This window comes from Rhinopithecus bieti, unplaced genomic scaffold (genome assembly GCF_001698545.2).
Source record: "Rhinopithecus bieti isolate Rb0 unplaced genomic scaffold, ASM169854v2 scaffold_24154, whole genome shotgun sequence".
NCBI classification, from domain to species: Eukaryota; Metazoa; Chordata; class Mammalia; order Primates; family Cercopithecidae; genus Rhinopithecus; species Rhinopithecus bieti.
In genome coordinates, this window is record NW_016811115.1 from 173,841 (window position 1) to 189,445 (window position 15,605).

Genomic DNA, 15,605 nt, shown 5'->3' on the forward strand with positions numbered 1-15,605 from the left:
AAAAAAAAAAAAAAAGAAAAAAAGAAGAAGGCGGTCATGTGCAGCCACAGAGACCCAGAGGAGAGGGCCATGTGAGGACAGAGGCAGAGACTGGAGCGATGCGGCCACAAGCCAAAGCACACTTGGAGCCACCAGAAGGTGAAGCGACGAGGAAGGATTCTTGGTTCTGCTGACACCTTTTTTTTTTTTAGACAGGTCTTACTCTGTCACCCAGGCTGCAGCGCAGTGGTGTGATCATGGCTCACTGCAGCCTTGATCTCCTGGGTTCAGGTGATCCTCCCACCTCAGCCTCCCTGGTAGCTCGGACTACAGGCACACGCCACCACACCTGACCAGTTAGGACTTTTGGTAGAGACAGGGTCTTGCTAGGTTGCCAAGGCTGGTCTTGAACTCCTGGGATCGAGCAACCCAACCACCTTGGCCACCCAGGACACCTTGATGCAGACTTCCAGCCTCCAGAACTGTGAGAGGATGAAATTCCGTTATAAGCCACCTGGTTTATGGTCACTGGTTATATCAGTCCCAGGACACAAATAGGTTGCCTTTCCCCAAACAGAGCTCACTCCCCGCCAGGCTCTGGCTTTGACCTCCAGGAAACCCCATGTCCAGATGGGGAAAGGTCCCACCCTGACACTCAGCACACTGGAGACACCCTCATTCCCTCTAGCCCTGCTTTCTCCAGGGGAAAAACACAAACTTTGGGAGACAGGCGCCGGGAGGAGTAACCATTGCAAAGGCATTCCAGCCTGGCAGCGTAACACTGCACAGCTGTGCCTGGCCTGTACTGGGAGCCCGTGCACTTCCTAACCTTCGTGTTTGCAGTGTAACACTGCACAGCTGTGTCTGGCCCCGTGCTGGGTGCTTGTGTACTTCCTAACCTTCCTGTTTGCAGCCGCCCCGCCAGGCAGCCCCGGGGAACTTTCCCGCTCTGCATACCAGGAGACTGAGGCTCCTCAAGGCAGGCAGCAGAGCAGGATGGGCTCCTGGGCTGCACTCACAACCTGTACTCTTCCCCAGGCACCTTCTTGGCTGGCAGCCTTTTCTTAGAAGAATGTTGGATGGAAGGAATGCTGCTTGGGATGTCAGAGTTCACACTGCAACGTGAAGCCCTGCCTGACACAGCCCGGGAGGAGGAGCCCCAGGAGGAGGACACGGGTGTGGGCTTGGTGTGGGGTAAGGGCAGTGCTTTTTCACTCATTCTTTCATTGCTCTTCCAAACAGCCCTGGGAGGCAGGAATGACTATTCCCAGTCAGGAATTCAGATCTGACAGGGTAGGTAGGTAGGTAGGTAGGAAACAGCCCATCAAAACTTGGCCAGCGTTCCCGACAGCATAAATTGAGCCTACAGAGCCAACTGTGGAGGTGATGTCGGCTCCTCTGGACACTGGCAAGGCCCGGCTTCCCTTGTGGAGGAAGGGAGTTTACCCAGGGTGGCATCCACCAGCCATGCCCCCACTTCTACTACCAAGGAATCCTCACCTGGGAAAAACTTGGTGGATTTCAGTGTCTTCTTTTTTTTTTTTTTTTTTGAGATGGAGTCTCACTCCTATCGTGCAGGCTTGAGTATAGTGGTGCAATCTCGGCTCACTACAACCTCCACCTCCCAGGTTCAAGTGATTCTCCTTCGTCAGCCTCCTGAGTAGCTGGGATTACAAGCATGCACCACCATGCCTGGCTAATTTTTGTGTTTTTAGTAGAGATGGGGTTTCGCCATGTTGGCCAGGCTGGTCTTGAACTCCTGACCTCAGGTGATCCACCCACCTCAACCTCCCAAAGTGCTGGGATTACAGTCGTGAGCCACCGCGCCCGGCCAGCTTGGATCATTCTAATCTCTCCTAAATGAAGGAGAAAACACTGCCGAGAGCCTTTGGAAAGGCTTGGTGGGCGGCAGGGGCGCTGGAGGGGTCCCAACTCTTCATGGGGGCAGGAGGAGTCAGCTCCAGGTGTGCCAGGGGCACCGAGTCTAGGGCAGGGTCCCCATCACTGAGTACGTGCTGTGCCCAGCCCAGGCCATGGCCTCCCCACCACAACCCCTCCAGATGGGTGGCCTCTTCTCCATGCCACCGAGGTTGACGCCGAGGTTCTGAGTCCTGAAGTCACCTGCAGGGTCACAGGCTGGTGAGGGGCAGGGCCAGGACCAACCTCAGAATCCCCCTTTCCAGGCCCCGGTTTTCTCTACCCAAAACCTCCTGGAAGCAGCCCAGATCTTCCCACTTGAAGCCTGGGCTGGGGCTCACCGTTCCTCTGCCCTCTTTCTCAGCCCCTGCCCACAGCCTGCCCACCCCCCCCCACCACACAGCCCTCGAGGGCTCAGGACTCTCCTGCCTCCCCGCCCCAGGAATCCACCTTCCCGAGGCTGCCAGCACATTCACTTGGACACCCAGGATGCCTCTGCCCCGGCTGCTCAGAGGCGTCGGACGAGGCCCTCTGCCTGCAGGATAAATTCCAGATTTCCAAGCCTGGCATCCAAGACCCTCCAGTCTGAGCACAGTCTTCCACTCCTTCCGATTCTGCTTCATCTCCCACCACGCCCTGCCAGGCCCCTCTCCCACTATCCCCCGAACCAGGAGACAAAATGCCCACTTGCTGCCTAGAAGATCCGGGCCTTTCCCCAGGCTCTGCCTCTGCCCGGGATGCCCTGCTCCTCTTCCTCTGGCTGGGTTATTTTTTCAGCGATAATAATAACAATGGGTAGTAAAGTGTGACTCAGAGCACGGGCTGTGCAGCCAGAGGATCTCAGCTTCTCTACTTAATAGATGTCGACCTTGGGCTGATTCCCTCTGCTTAACTGTGCCTCAGTTTCCTCATCTGTGAAATGAGAATCCTCATCACATCTCCCTCCCTGGGTAACCACAGGCTCTAAACGTATTCAGAGCTGCAGGTGCTTGCTCAGCCTTGGCCGTGACAGTGAGCTGGCCCGCCTCCTCCTCCAAGGTGGCCTCGGGCCCCGCCATGCCCAGTTGTCAGGTTCCCCCCACCCCCACCATGCAATCCTTTCTCTCCTTCACCCAACTTAGCCAACAGTCCCTGACCCTCCTCCCTCCGCCTGCCTTGTGTCAAGGTCTCAGACTGTGCTTGTCTCCTCCATTGGACCGGGAGCTCAGGTCAATGTTCAGGCACAGGTCAACATCCAGTGGACATTCATCTACCCACACAGAGCTGGGGATCCTTGATCCGGGGCTTCCTCTCCTTGGGGCTCTGTCTGCCCACAGGGCCTCCTCTTTCCTTCCTGGCCTTCTGGTCACCTGCGCCCCCATCCCTGACTTCTGCAGCCTGCCCCCTCCCCCATCCTCCTGGGGCCTTGGTGCTCAGGTGCCACTTCCCTCCTCTGTAAGCTCAGTCTCACCCTCTCCTGTCAGACCCATGCTGCCCCCGCCCTCTGGACCACAAAACCACCTTTGGCCAGCACTGCCTTCTCCTGCTCCCTCTTAGAGCAAAACTCTGGGATGAAGCAGGGCATGATGGTTCAAGCCTGTAATCCCAGCACTTTGGGAAGCCGAGGCGGGCAGATCACTTGCGGTCGGGAGTTCGAGACCAGCCTGACCAACAAGGTGAAATCCCGCCTCTACTAAAAATACAAAAATTAGCCCGGAGTGGTGGCGGGCGCCTGTAGTCCCAGCTACTCAGGAGGCTGAGACAGGAGAATAGCGTGAACCCGGGAGGCGGAGGTTGCAGTGAGCTGAGATCCGGCCACTGCACTCCAGCCTGGGTGATGGAACGAGACTCCGTCTCAAAACAAAACAAAACCAAACCAAACCTCAGAAATTAGGTGAATGTGTGGCAGCCTTGTGGGGGTGGAGAGAGGGTGTTGAGACAGAGGGTTTATTAAATTGTGATAGCAGCCAGGAGATCAGGCGCAGAGCAACCAGGATGCTGGGAGGTGAAACTGAATTCTCCACAGAATACCAGAGGGCTTGAGGGGCTGTGACCTTAATAAAATGTAGCCTAGAAACAAATCTACCCACTGACAATAAGAGATGACAAGAAAACTTGTCCTACTCCTTCTAAGCTTGAGGTAGGAAAAAGTGTGCAGTTCTCCTGAGAGCCTTTAGCCAAGAGTCTGCCCTCGCCTGGGATTAGGTTTGAATTTATAAAGCCTAACCCAACCGATGAGAAAAGCTGCACCAGGCCCGTGACAGCCCTAGGCTGCTTGGGAGAGCAATTATAAAAATGCTCTGGATAGGGAAATTATCATTAACAATAATTTATCGTATATTGCAAAGCAGCTAGAAGAATTGCAATGTTCCAAATGCAAAGATAAACGTTTGAAGTGATGGGTTTCCCGATTATCCGGATTTGATCAATACATTGTGTACAGGGGTCAAAATATCACACATACCCCAAAAGTATGTACAAGTGTTCTATATCAGCAACAATAAACAATGCTCCGGGAGGCATGCCCACAAGCTGGGATTCTCACAGATAAAGCCTTGCTGGAGATAAACTCATAATCTCAAATTACACAACACACAGAAACAGACCACCCTGAGGGAAGGACAAGCAAACACCACACATACCAGGAGGAAATTCCCGAGACACCATTGGAAGGCGACTGTAAAACTAAATTTGCCTCACATACTTAAAGATGTAAAAGAAGGAATCAAATATCGTATTTGCCAGGTGTGGTGGTTCGCGCCTGTAATCCCAGCACTTTGGGAGGCCGAGGTGGGCAGATCATGAGGTCAGGGGTTCAAGACCAGCCTGGCCAACATGGCAAAACCCCGTCTCTACTAAAAATACAAAAATTACTTTGGGAGGCCAAGGCAGGCAGAATACGAAGTCAGGAGTCTGACCAACATGGTGAAACCTCATCTCTACTAAAAATACAAAAATTAGCTGGGCGTGGTGGTGCACACCTGTAATCCCAGCTACTCAAGAGGCTGAGACAGGAGAATCACTTGAACCTAGGAGGTGGAGGTTGTAGTGAGCCACGATCGTGTCACCGACTCTAGCCCGGGCGACAGAGACGCCATCTCAAACAAACAAAAAATAGCCACGCGTGGTGGCACATACCTGTAATCCCAGCTACTCAAGAGGCTGAGGCAGGAGAAACTTTTGATCCCAGGAGGTGGAAGTTGCAGTGAGCCGAGTTAATGCCACTGCAACCCAGCCTGGGCGACAGAGCAAGACCCTGTCTCAAAAAAATAAAAACAACAGCAACACAACAAAAAAAACACAAGAATAGAACAAGACGTCATAAAAGCCAGGTGCCCAATAGGGGAACTTCTTCTTTTTTCTTTTTGTTTTGAGACAGTCTCACTCTGTCGCCAGGCTGGAGTGCAGTGGTGTGATCTCGGCTCACTGCAACCTCTTTCTCTTGGGTTCAAGGATTCTTATGCCTCGGCCTCCAAGTAGCTGAGATTACAGGTGTGTGTCACCACACCTGGCTAATGTTTGTATTTTTAGTAGAGACGGGGTTTCACCATGTTGGCCAGCCTGCTCCCGAACTCCTGACCTCAGGTGATCCACCTGCCTTGGCCTCCCAGAGTGCTGGGATTACAGGCGTGAGCCACCGTGCCCGGCCCCAACAGGGGAACTTCTAATGTGTGGCATCATCACGGTGCTCCCCCACGGAGAAAGGATAGAACCATGGAAGCCAGGGCCCTGGGTGTAGGGCCTGCAAGTGGAACCGTCTTTCTGGGCACTATCTGGGTTGAAAGGGGACAAAGCTAGGCAGAAGGGGCATCATGTATCTCGGCTTTGATTCTGGCCCCTCCCTTGGTGCGCAGGATTCTGTGTGTAAGTTCTGAGCAACTCCAGCATGTGTCTGGGCATGTCTGAGAGGGTGTCAGGCACCACAGCCCACGCCTGGCAGAGTCATAGTGGCCGTGAGTGTGCCTTTCACTAGGGAGAGGGGTGTGGCTTTCACTGGGGAGGGGGTGTGGCTTTTACTGGGGAGAGGGGTGTGGCTTTTACTGGGGAGGGGGTGTGGCTTTTACTGGGGAGAGGGGTGTGGCTTTTACTGGGGAGAGGGGTGTGGCTTTCACTGGGGAGAGGGGTGTGGCTTTCACTGGGGAGAGGGGTGTGGCTTTCACTGGCTTTCTGAAACGGCAAGGCTCCCACCTTAAGAAGCAGCTGAGGGATAAGCATGGCCCTTCTCTATGGAGCATCCACAGATTTGGGGTGGAGGAGGGAAAACATTTTTGTGGTTAAATACACATGGCTCTATTCCAGACAGAGGATAAATCCTTTTCTGTTTATTTGTTTTGAGACAGGGTCTTGCTCTGTCCATTCCGGCCTCTGCTGTCCAATTTACAGATGGTGAGACTGAGGTCTTGCACAGGAATGGGATATGTAGGGTCACCGGCAGAGTAGGACTGTCCCAGTGCAAAGCTAAAGGACACATGCTCACTCACGGAGGCCCTACTGGGTGCTGGCACTGCGTACCATCTACCCTCCGACCCGGGGCAGACCCACAGGCCAGAATTTCCACCCACATTTTTCAGAAGAGGAACCAGAGGCTCTGAGGGAAAGCTGACTTGCCTGGGTTGTAGGGTGAGTGAGTGGAAGGGCTGAGATCAGAGTCCAGCTGTGACTCTGGAGCCACACGCTTCCCACAGTGACCCCGCCCAACACTGCACAAGCCTTCAGTAACCCCAGCAGCCTCCACTCCAAGAGTGCCTACTTCATGCCAGGCCCTGAGTCCCGGGCTGCCACTTCCCTTCCCCTGAGAGCCACAAGAGGGCAGTAAAGGGAGGCTCCAGAAGCCCTGGGAGGCAGGAGGCCTGAGCCTCCAGAGGTGACATATCACCGGGGCCAAGAAGGATGACCTCACCCAGCACGGCCAAGTGGAGCACAGACCAGAGCGACAGGAAGGGGCTGCTCCCCCACTGTGGACAATGACATCAGCCTGGCCCTGTGCTCGGCACCCACACCCACTGTCTGCCCCCAACCTCACAACAGTGCCCTGGGCAGAGGGTTGGGGGCAGGTGCACGCTGGGCAGTGCCAGGCAGCACAGGCGGTTGGAGTGCAGGGAGGAGGTGACCCTCGGGCTTCCTGACCCCGGTCCTCAGTGTTCTTTGCCCTTCCCCATCGTCCCCAGCACATTTTCTTTTGAATCTCGCTCTGTTGTCCAGTCTGGAGTACAATGGCGCGATCTTGGCTCACTGCAAACTCCACCTCGTGGGTTCAAGCGATTCTCCTGCCTCAGCCTCCTGAGTAGCTGGGACTACTCAGCTGCTGCCACCACACCCAGCTAATTGTTGTATTTTTTTGGTAGAGACAGGGTTTCACCATGTTGGCCAGGCTGGTCTTGAACTCCTGACGTCAGGTGATCCACTCACCTCGGCCTCCCAAAATGCTGGCATTACAGGTGTGAGCCACCGTGCCTGGCCATCACCAGCACATTTTCTACCACTCTTGAGGCTGGGTCAGCCTGACTTCCAGCTCCTGGCCTCACTGGGCTCACAGCTCAGGCTCTGTGGACACTGGGGTGGGGAGTTGGGCTTGTTTAACTGAAAAGCCCCAGGCCCCTCCCCAGCCCACCCCTCTGGCCTGGGCCCTCCTGGATCCTCAATCAATTCCAGAAGTCCTTGTTTCGAGGCCCCCACCCAGTCCGGGGGACACACCCCACTTGTCGCTGCAGTCAGAGCCAATGAAACGAACCCCCGCGAGGGGCCCAGCTACTGTTCCTGGGCTAGGGCTTCTGACAAAGGATTGGGCTGGCCCCTCTTCAGCCATCCATGAACCCTATCAAGGATGACAGGGTGGACACAGTTGCTCATCCGCGGAAGCTGCTTCTATCCCGCAGGTGGCTCACGAGTAGGTTTCTCATCTTACTGATGGGGAGACTGAGGCTCAGGATGCAGCTAATGAGTCATGGGGAGGGGAGAGGGGTGACTGCAGCCAGGGCTCTTGGGACCCCAGAGGGACTGGATCTGAGGCCGGGTGGGGGACCTGCCTTCAGAGGTCCTCAAGGGTCCATGAATTGCCCTTTGTTGGAGCCTGAGGCAGGGTGAGCTGGCAGGGTGGATACAGCTCCTGGTTCCCCGCTCCCCCTGCCCTCCTTCGGGGTGCTGGGCGTGGGAGGATGGCTTTGCCCAGACACCTGGCCCTGGCCCCAAGGGGACTCCTCATTCAGATCTTTTCGGCAGTTTCTGGTTTTGAGTAACCGAGGTCTGGGCCCTCTGTCTTGTGGTTCTGGGCGTGGGTGGCAGATGGGTTGAGGCCAAGGCAAGAAGCCTCTTCCTCAGGAGCTGGGGCTGCCAGGTGGCCCTCGAGGTGGGTGGCTATCTTGACTACAAACTCTGTCACTCCCCAAGCACTGGCTTGGCCCACGGGAATTTCCCCAGACTCAAGGGGCAGATGACAGGAAGGGGCTCTCCAGGGCTTCACTGCAGGGATAAGGCCAGAGGGTGGCCATGCGGTTAGAAGCTCCCAGCTTCTTGCAGGGAGCTTGAGCCATCAGCTCCCAGGGTATCTGAGAGGAGAGGCAGGGGACCCAGGGGCCTCCTTGAAACCTCCTGAGTGAATGAAAGCAGAGGCCGGCTTTCTGGCAGAAGGCCCTGTCCTTGGAAGCCAGGCTCAGTTCATGTCCACATGCTCACCGTTCACTTAGTCTGGGATGATCTTCCCTTAAGCCTGGTCTGGTTGGCCAACTCCTATTCATCCTGCAAAACCCTTCTTGGAGTAACCTAATCCACCAAAGTCTTCTCCATAGCCCTGCCCCACCACACACACATCTGTGTTTGGAGGACAGTACTGTCCAGGCCACCCGCTACAGTGGGCACATTCCCTGGTGGGCTCAGAGAGGCCTTGGGCGGCCCTGCAGAATGAGAGCGGCAATTTCCTTAGGTGGCTCCTGTAATAACATGGCTTAGCAGCTACTTAGCTCCGACCACACACCAGGTACTGTGCTTGTCTCTGCGACATTCCCAGGCCAAGAGAGCCATCTGCAGCCTCCTTTTAACTCAAGTATTTCTTGAGAACCTCTTATGTGCCAGCCCTGAGCTAAGTGCTGGATTCAAATCTGACCTTGACCAAATCAGTCACCCCATGCCAGCCTCCGTGTCTTTACCAGGCTTTCATAATTGCTCTGTGAGAAGGCAGAGTGTGGGGGGCAGGGGGTCTTCATTTCACCTATGGACACAGAGAGGCCAGCGGGGGCACATGGTGGAATCCAGAGCCCAGCACCAGAGGCTATGTCCAGGCACCCCAGCTGATAGCCACGGAGGAAGGTGGATGAGGAGCTCTGGCTGGGATCTGGGTGGGCCTCCTCCGCCTCCTCTTCCTCCTCCTCTCCCTCCCCCTCCTCCTCCCGCTCCGCCTCCTCCTTCCCCCAGTCTCTCCCCTCTCTGCCCATGGCGTCCCCTGTATTAGAGTATGCTTAAGGAAGAAATTCACCTGAGCTCAGTGACTGTGACATTGCCTTCCCATAATCTGCCTGGCACTGTGACCAGAGGCCTCCCTGGAGGGTCCTCTCAGCTTTGGGGCCAGCAGAGCAAGGCAGTGTGGCTAACCTTGACCCCTAGCATGCAGGCCTCTCCGCCTCGTTGGGCTGGCTCCTCTCCTGAGGACATCTCAGCTCTGCTGGCCACGCCCCTCTGTGACTCAGAGGGCCAGTGGTAAGGCAGGTCCACGGCCACATGGAGCAGGTTCCCTCTGTACTGTCTCCTGGGCCCCACAGATTCCTACTCTTGCCAGCTCCTCCCTCCAGCCACTGCTCTCTCAGGCCACGGCTCTGGCCACAGTATCCCCTCCACATCGGCCTCCCTGTGGCTGGGCTTCTTCCTCCTGGCTGCCCTCCAGGCTGTGGCCACAGGGACCTCTGAACAGGGCAGTTTGCCCACATCACCTCCTGCCTCAGCCCTCTGTGAGCCCCACAGCCCCCTCTGCACAGCCACACAAGGCACAGGTGTCCCCCTGGGGCTCAGTGGCTGCTCTTTCCCAGCAAGGCCCCTGGTCCCACAAGGCTGGAAAACACAGAGTCAAACAAAGTTCAACAGCCACCCTTGCCTCCACAGAGCTGTGCCTGCACTGTCTGCTGGACTCCCCAAAAAGGGATGTTTCCCAAACTTTTTTTTTTCTTCGAGATGAAGTATCACTCTTGTTGCCCAGGCTGGAGTGCAGTGGGGCAATCTTGGCTCACTGCAACCTCTGCCTTCTGGTTTCCAGTGATTCTCCTGCCTCAGCCTCCTGAGTAGCTGGGATTACAGGTGCCCGCCACCATGCCCAGCTAATTTTTGTATTTTTAGTAGAGACGGGGTTTCTACTATGTTGCCCAGGCTGGTCTCAAACTGCTGACCTCATGATCCGCCTGCCTCAGCCTCCCAAAGTTCTGGGATTATAGGCATGAGCCACTGCACCCGGCCTCCCAAACTTTTTTTTAACTAACATTTTGCAGAGCACTTCCCTGAGTTCCCAGGAATCCAGTCCAAGGAAGGCTGGCCCTCCGGGTGAACAGCCACCATCCTGCAGATTCCTACTATGTGGTAGGCACATGCTGAGCCCTTCATGGGCTGGTGTCAGTTGAGCCTCACATAGAGGTCAGGAGAGGAGGATCAGCACCCCAGCTCTGCTGATGCCGGGACCGAGAGAGAACAGACTCAGCAACCACTGGTGGCATGGTAGGGTGAGGAAGGAAGAGCTACTGCGGTGCTACCCTGGCAGACAATCGTGGCCCTGGAATGCCAGGGTCCAGTGAGAGCTGCCGGGATGCACGAATGTGGAGACCACATTGTAGTCCGACCCTGCTCTGTCCGGGTCCTGCAGCCTGTGCCCCAGCACTGCCCTGCCCTGCCCCAGGCTCTCAAATCCCATCTTGGCTCCCTCCTCTGTCACACACTGCCACCACTGTGTCACCTTGAGTTCTTGGCAGGGGACTGTGAGCCTCTAAGCAGGCACCTAGGCTCTGGCAAGGAGCCAGGAACATGCCCTGGTGTGTGTGGGGGAGTCTGAGACCAGGTGTCCATCTCTTATCCTCCCAACCAGGGGATCTGTGGCTCAGAGAGACGTCCCAGCCCGCTTGCCGTGGTGGGCAGGCATGGGAAGACACAGCAGCTCCCATGGGGCAGTCAGGCACCCAGGGTGGGGAGGACAAAGGCTGGTGAGCCCTGCTGTCGGACCTCCATGGAGGCAGTGCTGCCACGGCTGCGGCTCTGGGATGCCCACCTCCTGGCTGGGCTGTGGCGGGACCCCTTGCTGCCCCACCAGGCAGGGACCAGCCCTCCTGTTAGGTTCAGACGCTCACTTCTGTCCCTAACCCTCATCCTTCCCCATCCCCCCTTTCCTTCTACTAAACATGCACTTTAGGGTGGGGGAGTGACATGCCATTCCAAGGACTGTGCCCAGCATTTTCTATACTTCCTCACAGGAAGCCACAGGGCAGGTGCCCTTCTGCCCATCTCAAAGATGAAGTATCTGAGACTCAGAGAGGTAGAGCAAACTGTCAAAAGTTGCACAGCTGGATAGTGGTGCAGCTGGGACTTGAACCCTGGACCCTGTGACCCTAAAGGGCCACATCAGTATCTGTGCCCTACGGCCCCGAGCAGCCTCATTCTGAGAAAAGTTTGTTGACTGAATAAAGTAGAAAGCCCCAAATCACAGCAGCTCCCAGGAGGGACCTGACATCAGTGCTCCCCCCACCAAACCCACTCACTCAGGCTGAGGTCCAGCCCTCCCTCCTTGTGGGTCTCTCGCCGTCCTACTCACCTTCCTCCAAGTCTCCAGCCACACTACATTCACCCTCACCCACACACCTGCCTCCCTCGTAACCAGCCTTCAGCACAGTGGCACCTGTACAAGCCCTCAGGCTGGGCCAGGGTCTTCTCCAGGCTTCCTGAGTCCCAGGCTTCCCTCTGCGAAAGTTCCAATCACACCATGGCTCTATGTCTTCTGACCAGCCTCCCCCATCAGACTGAGTGTCCCAGAGGGGAGAGGCTGAGTCTTTTTTTTTTTTTTGAGAGAGAGTTTCGCCCTTGTTGCCTAGGCAGCAATAGGGCGATCTCGGCTCACTGCAACCTCCACCTCCTGGGTTCAAGCGCTTTTCCTCCCTCAGCCTCCTGAGTAGCTGGGATTACAGGCATGTGCCACAATGCCTAGCTATTTTTTTTTTGTATTTTTAGTAGAGATGGGGTTTCCCCATGTTGGTCAGGCTGGTGTCGAACTCCTGACCTCAGGTGATCCACCCGCCTCGGCCTCCCAAGGTGCTGGGATTACAGGCATGAGCCCCCGCTCCCGGCCGAGGCTGTGTCTTTATGGCAGTTGCCCCCCAGTGTTACTGGGCTCTCAATGCACGCTCAAAGTCACTGAAGGGACTCTAACAATTTGAAAAATATAAAAAAAATGGAAAAAGAAACAAACCACCAGAGAAATTACCGCTCCCCATCTCGGTGCATTTCATTCGGGTCTTTTTTCTGTCTGTCTGTGTGTTTGTGGGACACCAGCGTGACCATCCTAAGAACACAAGCCTGCCTCTGCCCACCTCCCTCGCATGAATAAATGCTGCATTCGCAGAATGGACCTGGGGTGGCCCCAGGGATCCTCTGAGGACTAGGAGAGGGGGCAGTCACTCAGGGTCACTCAGCTACAAGGGGAGAGGCCTAGACCTGAAGGCCAGTGCTCCTGACCCCCCCAGGGCACTGACTCCCATGGCAGTCGCTTTCAAGGCCCCAGAAATCTTAATTTTCTACTGTCCGGCTGACCATCCATCATCCTGGAAGGCCAGGAAACCAGAGGCCCCGCCTGCACAGACGGTTCACAGAAGTAGTGAGTGCCCCACCCGCGTGCACCTGCAGGCTTCCTCCTGTCCCCTAACGCAGGTGCCTCCTGTCCCCTAAGGCAGGTGCCTCCTGTCCCCTAAAGCATTTCTGTCACTCACTCATGCTCTCAATTCATCGAATGCTGCTGGGGTCCCACTCTGTGCCAGCCTCCAGCTGAGCCCTGGGACCTAGAGATGAACCACACAAAGCAGCCCCAGGCTGTTGGGGAGACCTGGGAACAGGGCAGAGAAGCTCTGTATGACAAGTGCTGGCCCAAAGGCATAAGCAGAGCCCAGGGTGAGATGGCGCTGGGAGGGCCGTGGGTCTGCCCGGCCTAGGGTGAACAGGAGGCAGCCAGGAAGGCTTTCTAGAGGAGGATGCCTTCCAGCAGCAGCTTAAAGAACCAGCAGGCAGGGTGCGGTGGCTCACACCTGTAATTCCAGCACTTTGGGAGGCCGAGGCAGGTGGATCACCTAAGGTCAGGAGTTCTAGACCAGCCTGGCCAACATGGTGAAACTCTATCTCTATAAAAATACAAAAGTAAGCCAGGTGTGGTGGCATGCGCCTGTAATCCCAGCTACTTGGGAGGCTGAGGCAGGAGAATTGCTGGAGGCGGAGGTTGCAGTGAGCCGAGATTGCACCATTGCACTCCAGCCTGAACAACAAAGGTGAAACTCCTTCTGAAAAAAAAAAAAAGAGCCAGCAGAAGCCCAGCAGGTGAAGGATGGCAGGAAAATCGGACTAGGTATAGGAACAGCAGGAGGAAGGCCTAGAGGACAGAAGGCTGAGAGTGAGCAGGAAGAGACTGCATGTCCGGGCAGGTGGTGAGCGGATGCAACAAGGGCCCAGCCCAGAACTGGGCGTCGGAGATGACCCGACCACCCACAGGGTTCCCATTAAGAGCCTGCATGCAGCCCGCTCCCTCTCACAGCTGCTGCATGCGTGGCTCTGGGGACCAGCACTTCCCTTCAGAATTCTGAGCACCTTAGGCAAAACTTCCACCTTAAAACCAGCCCGTCCTTAAGGCCCCAGCACCAGCTCACGGTTATTTCCTGGACGAGCCAATGCAAAGCCTGCCAGGGCCTACTCTGGAAACTGGAGCTGGTGCAAAGGCTGATCTGTGCCCGCAGGCTTTGGTGGATGTGAGGCTGTGATAAAGAATAAGAACACAGGTGTGATCCTTGCTTGCTCAGAGAAAAAGCCAAGTTTACCCCGAATTCACAAATCAGAGACTGAGGCTCAGAGAGGTGAAGCAACCTGCTCGAGGTCACACAGCAGGTGACCAGGCCCAGGCACTAAGCCCACCCCTCTGACTCCCCTCACCATGGCATAAGCTCCCCTAGGGCAGGTCCATCTGATACGTCCCCCATTGGTCCCGGGAGCCTTGAGCGCTGGCCCCTGGCCAGGGTACCCAGAATGCTTTTTATGAATGAGTGAACAAAAGAATCTGAACCCCCTGCTCTTTGTCCCACCCCACGCAGCAGTAGGAAGAAGCCATCTGCTACTGTTTTTTGTTGTTGCTGCTACTCTAAAAATCAAAAGCGCAAACCCGAAGTCACAGCACTGTGTCACATCAGGGTGGACGGACACCCCAGTCCTGATTCAGGGCTGAAACGGAGTGGGGTTCCTCTGGGGCAGGGGCACACAGCAGGGTCTTGGAGTCAGACAGACCAGGGCCAAATCTCCACTCAGCCGCTAAGGGCTATGAGACCCGACACGCCGCGCCCCGTCTCCACGCCTAGGCATCCCCACGTCTAAAACCAGACGCAAAGAGTACCTACCTTGCTGGGTGCTGAGAGGACTCAGGAGGTGGGATGCTGCCAGGGTGGGCACAGGTGGAATCCCAGCCCACGGGTGTCCTTTGCCCTGCGACCTTGGCTGAGGTCTGCACCCTCCTGGGGGTGAGCTCTGAAACCCTGCTCAGCACTAAGCACGTTGGATGCCTGGCCTTATGGGCAGCCCAATGGTTTACACATTAGGAGGCGTTCACATGGCCAAAGGGCAGAGGGGGCCCAGGAGCCTGAGGGCAGGTGGCTCACTGGGCTCCCCCATGACTCAGCAGAACTCAGGCTGCAGGCTCGGGTGGGAGCTGCCCCCGACTGCACCCTGTGCAGGGAAGCCCAGCTGCTGGCTGATAAATATTTTATCACTGCTCACAGAGCAGTCCCCAGGAAGGCGCCTACAGCCTCCAAGCCCACAGAGCACTCCTTCCTGCCCGGACAGAAGGAACTGGCCCGGGCCAAGGTGCAGGGTGGGGTCAGGAGCCCAGACAGCTCATTCCTGCCCTGCGACTACAGGTCAGCTCAGCACATACCCCTGAGCCCCACCCACACTCTACTCCACCCTGTGTTGTGTGTTGGGCTCAGACTGCCATGCCTCTTGGACAGCTCCCCTCCTCCTCTTCACCCCGCCTAGAACACCAGCCCTCTGCCTGTTGGCCCAGTCAAACCCTCCATCCTGCTGGCCCAGGACCATTGCCACCTCCTTTAGGGAGCATTCCTGGATCCTCCCTTTCTGCTGTGTGACTGTGGGGGGGCCCATCACACTCTCTGAGCCAGTTTCTTTTCTCTTCTCTTCTCTTTTCTCTCTTCTTTTATTTTTTTATTTTTTATTTTTTTGAGACGGAGTCTCGCTCTGTGGCCCAGGCTGGAGTGCAGTGGCCAGATCTCAGCTCACTGCAAGCTCCGCCTCCCGGGTTTACGCCATTCTCCTGCCTCAGCCTCCCGAGTAGCTGGGACTACAGGTGCCCGCCACCTCGCCCGGCTAGTTTTTTGTATTTTTTAGTAGAGACGGGGTTTCACAGTGTTAGCCGGGATGGTCTCGATCTCCTGACCTCGTGATCCGCCCGTCTCGGTCTCCCAAAGTGCTGGGATTACAGGCTTGAGCCACTGCGCCCAGCCCTCTTT

At 56.2% G+C, this 15,605-nt stretch overlaps 1 protein-coding gene across 1 annotated transcript in view; it reads right to left on the reverse strand.

The window, feature by feature from the left end:
- The window catches only part of PRR5 (proline rich 5), a 68,450-nt gene extending 53,529 nt beyond the window's left edge, over positions 1–14,921 (reverse strand). Inside the window, exon 1 of the mRNA XM_017893489.1 lies at positions 14,481–14,921. The gene's annotated coding sequence lies outside the window, so the exon portion shown is untranslated. The remainder of the gene's footprint in view (positions 1–14,480) is intronic.
- Between the last annotated feature and the right edge of the window lie 684 nt (positions 14,922–15,605).